This window comes from Gracilinanus agilis, chromosome 3, assembly GCF_016433145.1.
Source record: "Gracilinanus agilis isolate LMUSP501 chromosome 3, AgileGrace, whole genome shotgun sequence".
Taxonomy (NCBI): Eukaryota; Metazoa; Chordata; class Mammalia; order Didelphimorphia; family Didelphidae; genus Gracilinanus; species Gracilinanus agilis.
In genome coordinates, this window is record NC_058132.1 from 370206535 (window position 1) to 370214908 (window position 8374).

Genomic DNA, 8374 nt, shown 5'->3' on the forward strand with positions numbered 1-8374 from the left:
AACTACAACCCTGTATTACCAGCTGCCTGCTAGACCTCATCATCTGGATGTTCTGTCTTCATCTCAAACTTAATTGTACTAAACAATTTCAATATATTCTCTCCTCCAAACTTCCCTGTTTGTATTATGGATAATCATATAGGTTTCAAGATGTGAAAATAAAGCCTTGCCTCTTGCCTCTCCCTCATCCCCCCAACTGATCGGGCACTATTGATTTTGCTTAAGTAATATCTTTGGATACTATCTTTCCTCCCCCCCCCCCCCCCATTATATGGCTACTTTTTAAATGCAGGTTCTTCTACCATTCCCATGTATTTTCACAAAAGCCCTTCACACTTACCTCTAGACTCTCCACTTCCAAATTCCATTTTTCCACATCTGCTTTTTCACAATTACTTTCCACAGGGCTTCAACTCAGTTGCTGCCTTCTCTGTGAAGCTTTATTTCATTCCTCCCCAGTGGTTCACGTTCTCTTCCTCCTCAAATTTCCCTAGGTTACTTTGTTCTGTTATCTGTCCTTCTCTCTTCTCTATCTACCTAAGCACTATGCTTAACTCAAGTACTAAAGCCTGCTGGTATTGGGCTCTAAGGAGAGGGACAAGTTGACAAGGACAGGGAAGAAAATTCCAGTCTCTTCAAGTATCTTCAATTTCTTAGTCTCTTCAGTTTCTTTGGGTTCTGAAGTCAATTCAGGCTCTTCTGGCTTCCAGCTTTAAGGGAGGAATGGGGGATACCAATCTTTTTCAGGTTGAAGAAGAAAGAGACTCTGGGAAAAAGCCATATGAAAGAAGCTGGCAGTCTCCATCATGCCCCTATCCCCAGCTTTTTATACTAGAGACAGTGGGGAATTTCCTCTCAGTCAGATTTAAAACCCTTAAGACTCTGACTTTGTCTCTGTTATGCTGAATTATCTCTCTCCCAAAAGGAGAGCTCATTCACTCTATTGTCTGGTACATATTCTTCTATTCTCCAATTTCTGTTTTGTTATTGATGTGGATAAATATATATATATTCTTGGCTAATTGTTATGTGTGTTTATATTATTGTTGCTAGTTGACATTGTGGAACTGGTGAACATTGTGGGAACATTGATGAAAAGGAGTCAAATTTTGGTTATGTAACTTGGGCTCCTACTTTCCCCCAAAAGAAGTAGTGATCAAAAATTTAGCTTGAACCAGAAAACTGTATCTTGTAATTAAAGAAGCAGAAGGATATAAGTCGAGCCTGAGAATCTCTCCCATCCCCATCCCCATCCCCAACCTCAACAAAGAGAACAGAGTGGCCAAGCTTCTGGCCCCGAATTCTTATTTCCTCTCTTGTCAGGAAATCTCCCTTGGAGAAGACTGTGGGGAGAAGAGTCTAGAGATGTCTTTTTTGCGTCCTTTAGGACTACATGATGACAGCTCTGTGCTACATAGGAGTATAGCCTTTGCTACATGTACAAACAGTTCCCTCCTCCATCTATCTCCACCCTCAGTGGACCAGAAGTTATTTGAGGAAAGAAATTGTCTCATTTTATCTTCTCTCTCTCCCCACATATCACAATGCTTTGCATGAAGTAAGAGCTCAGTAAATATTTATTGGACTGAATTTTGCCTTAGCACCTACTACAATCCAATTTACAAGTAGATGACTGGTAAATCTTTACTGATTAATGAACAACCTGCAAAAGTACTACAAATGGCATTGGGATTAACAATGAATTTATTCTTATTTTTGACAGCAAGCCACAGATTATAATTGCCAACGATGGCTAATAAAATGCCTGATGTCCAAAGATTCTTTTCCTAAGCTTAAAAAGCAATAGCCATTTCCAATAAATGTGGTACATTTTGTTTTAATAAAAGTGAACAAATCACATTTGTGTTTGCATAAATTGTAGTAGTTGGACACCACACAACAAGGCAATATTATGAAAATCCCATTTATTTTTCATTTAGTGGACAGATTCAGTTCGTGTGGTCCATTTTTTCCCATTTGTAACAACTTATTAAAATATATTTGTTCCAAGATTCTTTTTCTTTTTTAGCATCTACTGGATTTTGCGGCATGTTCAGATAAAGCCCTTAGTTTGAGATGATTTCTAAAAGTTCTTCTAAAAGGAAGAAATGTGGCAAGTATATTCTGTAATATTTACTGCACTACAAATTGTTGAAGAGCCAATAATGTTTAGTTTTTTAAAATGATCACTATAACAGCTCAGTTCAGGAAATTAAAATTTTTAGTATACTGGTTCCAATTTTCCACATTGCTATTAATTTACTTTTCCTTTAGAAATATAAGAGGAAAATAAAAGTCCTGGTCCTAACAGAATCCTTTATGTCTGTTCCTCTATACTTTGACTGAAAAACAATGATAATTTTAGAGAGTGTATAAAACGCTGATAGGTTGAGTACTAGTCAGGATGTATGAGTTGTAGGACTTAAACTCAGACCTGCCTGCTTCTAAGGTCAGCTCTATACAAAATACCATACTGCCTCTAAAGGTTTGTAAAACAGTGAGAAAATTGGCCTGTCCATAGTGAAATAAGTGAGTGAGCTAACAAGTGAAACACAAGGGTGCCAAACACAATCAGGACCACATCCACAATCCCACACCCACAATCTACATCACAAGTGATAGGACACACAAGATACATGTGTAACCTACACAAGGGATATGGGAAATGGATAATGACAGAGTACACACTCAAGGTGGTATCTAGCTTTTGACAGTTACTGGTCCACCATGCAAGCCAGGGAAAATCAGGGTTTGAAAGGTATTTTACTGTGGGCTCTTTCTTGGGGTTGAGGAAGACACAGGAAGTACATAAAACAGTTTAATAAGGGGTAGGTGATAAGGGGCAAGGTCACACTAAATCTAAAATAGCTAAGGATAAACTCAAGGGACTGGAAGGTGGGAAACAAACTACATTGACACTAACACAGGCTGTCAGGAGAAGCCTGGCTTGGTCAGGAGGGGAATGGATGTCTCACTACTGGGTCTTCTTCAGCTCCAATGATGATCTCAGCTTTCCAGGAACTCAGGTACCACAGCAAATAAATCCACAGGGAGATGAAGTCAGGTAGATGAACTAGTCTGGAATGTCCACCATACAGAACTAGATTCACTGCTCAACCTGATCTTCCTCACAGGACTTTCTGGTAGGAGACAATCCACTTTCCTTGGCTCTTCACTTCAGAAAGTTAAGTCAAGCACCTAACTGCCATCAGCCACACAGAGTTTCTGAGAAAGTCCCTACTCTGACCAATGTTCCATGATTGGAATTTTCAGGCTTTGCCTGTCAGCTCTGGTTGCTGCTTTTGCTCCTTACTTTAAAACTTACATTTCCCTAAAACAATAGCAAAAATCCATATTTGAGATACTAGGAGATGACACTGAAAGGCCTGTAGAGCAAATGTAAATGCCAAGAGGAAAGCAGGGACCATGCCATGTACATGCAGACACATATTGCCTTTTTATGCAGCTTTTTCACAGTTGATTATTCAATAAGCATTTATTAGGCACTTCTTATGAGTGTGGCAAGCTAAGCTTAGGGAATGCTAAGCTCTCAGAATAGAAACACAAGCAGGAAGTCCTTGCTCTCATGGAGTTTGTCTTTTAATGGGGAAGACAACACATAAAAGGAAGCCAAAAAGCACCATGTTGTTATTGTTCAGTTGTTTCAGTCATATCTGAGTCTTCATGACTCCAGTTGGGACTTTCTTGACAAAGATACTGGAGTGGTTTACCATTTCTTTCTCCAGCTCATTTTATAGATGAGAAAACTGAGGCTAATAGGATTAAGTGACTCACCGAGGGTCACATGCCTAATAAGTGTCTGATTTTAACTCCCGGAGATGAGTCTTTCTGACTCTGGATTCAGCTCTCCTCACACTACAGTGCCACCTAGCTTCCCCAACAGCATCATAGTCAGCATTTAAAATGGTGGTGTCATGAAATCTTCCCAGAGGCTGGGAGTGATTAGGAAAGAGTGACTTTCTTTATCCTGTAATTCTTCAGCAAAAGTATCAGATTAGTTTTTGTAAGACCTGATTGTATCAGATTGAGTTTGACAGGTCACCTGAGCTGGGCTGGCCCAAAGTGGCACATGCCTGATGGTGGATTATTTACATCTTCAGAGAAAACAGAAGTCTGGAAGTAGATCCAGGAATGTAGCCAGAACCTGAGCTGGAGCTTTGTTGGGCTTAACAGTCTGACCATTTTAGTTTGGTTTGAAGTAGAGATCCCATCACCAGAAGCAGAGATAGGTCTAAGTTTCTGATCTTTCATGGTCAGAATCAATGATTTTCACATGACCACTCAATTGCCATCCATAGGAGATTCCAATGGGCAAAGTCAGCAGCAGGCCTCTGCTAGTACTCCTGTTCTTTTTCTTAGATATCTCCAGGCCTTATGTCCCTACTTGGACCATCACTTATACTGGCTCTTCCTGGAAAATTAGACTTTTCCCTGGAGTTTCCCTAGATTTTGGTAAGCCAGATTTGATCTTCTCTTGCCATGTTCCATACTGAGTACATCTAGGACAGTTCTAGCCATGCCACTTCATGTATATTTCTCCCTCACCATCCCAACAGTTTTTCATAACCCTTGTGAGACATTCAGGTGGTTCAATGGATAGAATATTAGTCCTGGAGCAGGAAGACCTGGGGTCAAATGTTCAGCTTCAGACATTAGCTGCATGACCCACTTAACCTGCCTTATTGTCTTCAACTTTAAAGTGGGGATAATAAAAAAGCACCTTTCTCCAATGGTTATTGTGGCTATCAAATGAAATATTTGTAAAAGCACTCAGCACAATACATTGCAAATAGTGGGTGCTTAATAAAGGTTTGTTTTTTCCCTTCCTTTCTTCTATATGTCATCTTTCCCCATTATATTGTAAGCTCCTTGAGGGCAGAGACTGCTTTTATTTGTATCCTGTGGCCTGGCACATAGTATATTTTCTCTCTCTCTCTCTCTCTCTCTCTCTCTCTCTCTCTCTCTCTCTCTCCTTTCTATCTAGATATTTCCAAAGATGCCTCAAATAATTTAAAAATTTAAATAACCCAGTCCAGGTGGGTGAGAGGGGGAGTGGTAGGACAATCAGGAAGATTCTCTGCCACAAAAATTATATATTAATATATGTACATGACCAAAAGTTGCTTTTCCCACATCCTTACCTCTCCAAAGTCTCATTCTAGCTGGAAATTCATATGGGCAGGAGATACATTCTGCAGGTACTGGGGAAAACAGGAAGCAAATCATAATGAACATCTTGGAGATGGAGAGAGACAGAGAGACAGAGAGACAGAGAGACAGACAGACAGACAGACAGACAGAGAGAGACAGAGAGACAGAGAGAGAGAGAGAGAGAGAGAGAGAGAGAGAGAGAATGTATTATATGTCATAAGGGATCATGAAAGGCAAGTGTATAAATCTATGCCCTTATCCCCCCCATTTCCCTTTCTTCTCTTTATTTATTGTTTACATGGTCTATAGTGAAATAAATTATATTACATTGTTGGATATGGTTCTCTTAAGTTTGGAACTCAGTTCAGTAGCACAAATGTCTCCCATGTTAGGCTGTTTTAGAATAAAAAAATTAATATGAGGAATACATAGAAGTAGGTTCTGTTGTGGGGTACAATGGTGAACCCTTTGGTTCGGGAAGGATACCTTTTGCAAGAATGCAAGACTCCAAAACTTAGCTTAAAAGTAAAAAGAGAGATTTATTAGTAAGATACTGTTGGATTTAAAAATCAGTCTGGCAGTCTACTGAACTATTTCTGGCCTGGGCTAGCTACCCCCAGCCCCCAAGGTTTCCCAGCACAGTCTTCCTTATCTCCCCCTATCATAAACCTAAAACTGAAGCTATCTTATCTGATGTCTTGAGGAATGTTTGTCTATGTTTGCCTGCTTTACAATATTTGCCTATTTAATGTATGTTTGCCAAATGCTTACAGCCCCCTGACCCTGAAACCCCCCTCCCCAGATGCTTCCTGACCACCTGTCCCTGACACTACCTTGATGTACCAACCCCCTTCCCCAAACATTTCTATATAAACTCTTGGCTGAGAATTCCAAGGGGTCGTTCAGGCATGCCTCTCTGCCTAGCGACCCTAGCTATTATTGCTAGTAAAGAATGAGCCTCTTCTTGCATATTGCATTGTCAGTGTGGTTCTTCCTTCGGCCATGAACCTGGGTTAGGTATTAAAATTTGGGTACAACATATGGGGGCTCGTCTCTCATGGCCAGGAAAGGACCCGCTGCCAGAAGAGCCAAGAGGGTGAGGAGATCTGGGGTTGAGTGGCCTGTGCATGTGGTTGTGTAAGTGTGTGCTTGCATTGTATGAGGAGGGAGCCTGCCACAGGCCCCCTTCTGCATGTGTGTGGATGTGTGATTGAACTGATGGGGAAGGTGATGCCCTGGTAAGCATATAGCTAAGTGGTTTGGCTTGCCCCGCCACTCTGGGATTGATACGGAGGAACCTAAGCCAAGCTTACCAGCCACAGGCACCCCTTCTACCTGTTTCTGAGAGAGGACTGGGGAAAGTACGCAGTTCCTTTTGATCCATGTGGACAAAGGTTGGAAACCCTGGGAGCAAGTGCTGTGTGTGACTGGCAGGCCACGTAGACCAATTGATCTCTCTATTCCCTTGGAATTACTACGGGAACTGGTGAGGTTTGAGGCCTCACAGGACACCAAAGCAAAAGGTTCGAGTCCTGTCTTTGGAGTCCGTCTGGTTGGTTCGAGTCCAGCCGGATTTTCTTGGGGATTGAGGCCCCAAGTCAGGGGTTCGAGTCCCCTGAGGAAGGCCAGTGGACGCACTGGAGGTTGGGAGGAGAGAGAGGACTGAGGCAGGATCCCCATATTAATTGTTTGGGATCTGTCTGGGCTCCCCCAGGCAAGTGAGTGTGAGTGTGCGCACCTTTGTCTTGTGTTGTCCTTGGCCAGTCAGGAATCTGTCAGGTTTAAACTGTCCTTAGTTCGTCTTTTGTGTGTCCTGGCTGGGTCTGTGTCTTTGGTGTTATTTCAGTCCTTATCATGAGCCAGGGAGAGTCAACCTGGTGCTTGCTGGTTTCCCCAGCTTCAAGGCGAGTTCAGAGGGGAAAACTGCAAACATTCGGCAATTCCCCTTCCCCCATCTACATTTCTCACCTCCCAGACTGGAGAAACTGCTGCTGGGGCTGCAGACTTAACAGTTCAGACTGGAGGAACTGTGCTACTCTGGCAGCAGACAATATTTGAATAGGGAGAGGATTCCAAATAAACCTCTCAGACCTGGAGGCAGATTTAACATCTGAACAGGAGGGGATTTGAAAGTTCAAAGTTCTTTCCTTAAGAAACACAGCCAGCTTAATGAACAGCTCACTTCCAATGCCCACTGTTAGCAGATAGCAGTTTGTTTAGGTGCTACAAGAAGCATTTGTTAGAAATCACAGCCAAAAAGAGAGACAAGTTTGGTCAATCAGAGTGTAAAGCACAGGGAGAGTTAGGGGACAAGGAAGTCAGCTCAGCCAATCAGATGGCTGATGGCTGTACCTGAGTACCCTCAGTTGAAGGGACAGTGTGCTGCAACTGTTTTAATGAGCTTTCTCAATGCAAATATTTCTTTTTAAACATGGATCCTAAAGAACTGATTTTTTCCTTTTAAAGCATGCTTATCATAAGGTTGTATGTTTTTGTTTATTGGTGTCTTTGTCACAGTCTTGTCTCTATGTATTCTTAAATTGGACATTACAAAAAAAAAAGAGGGGGAGTTGAAAGATTGAACTTCCCACAGTCAAAAATCCTCAGCAGAGGACAAAAGAAAATATCTGTTCAATGATTTTTCCTCTTTCTTCCTTTGGATGGGCCCCCAAAGGAGTGAAAAAGAAAAATTCAGAGCAGAAAAGGGAGATTTTACTCCATAATTGGAAGCATTTTCACTTAAGATCTGATTTTAAGGGTTGAGGATTGCTAATGATGTTGATATGATACAATGTAATTTTATTTATTGTGGTAACTGTCAGTCAAATGTGAAATATTAACCAGATTTTATTGAGCACAAAAACTCATGGTTAGAAGTTTGTTAAGCCTTGGTTTCAGTGAATTGAGAATTGTCTAAATGTGGTTAATAGCCAGTCTGACACAGAGAGGGAATGTTTTTTCTATAAGGTCAAAAATTGTATTGGCTACTTTGTAGATGTAAAAGTCATTCAGAAAAAGTTGTAATGTTATTATTGAGAACTTATTCTAGAATTTAAACTTGGGATTTTAAAATGAGATGTTCTTTTAATGCATGTGCTGTCAGAACTAGCAACATGTAATCATATGATACACAAGAAGTTTTTAAAGTGGTTAATCTGTGCATGGGTTTTAATAATACAGATACTGAAAATTTGGTAAAAAT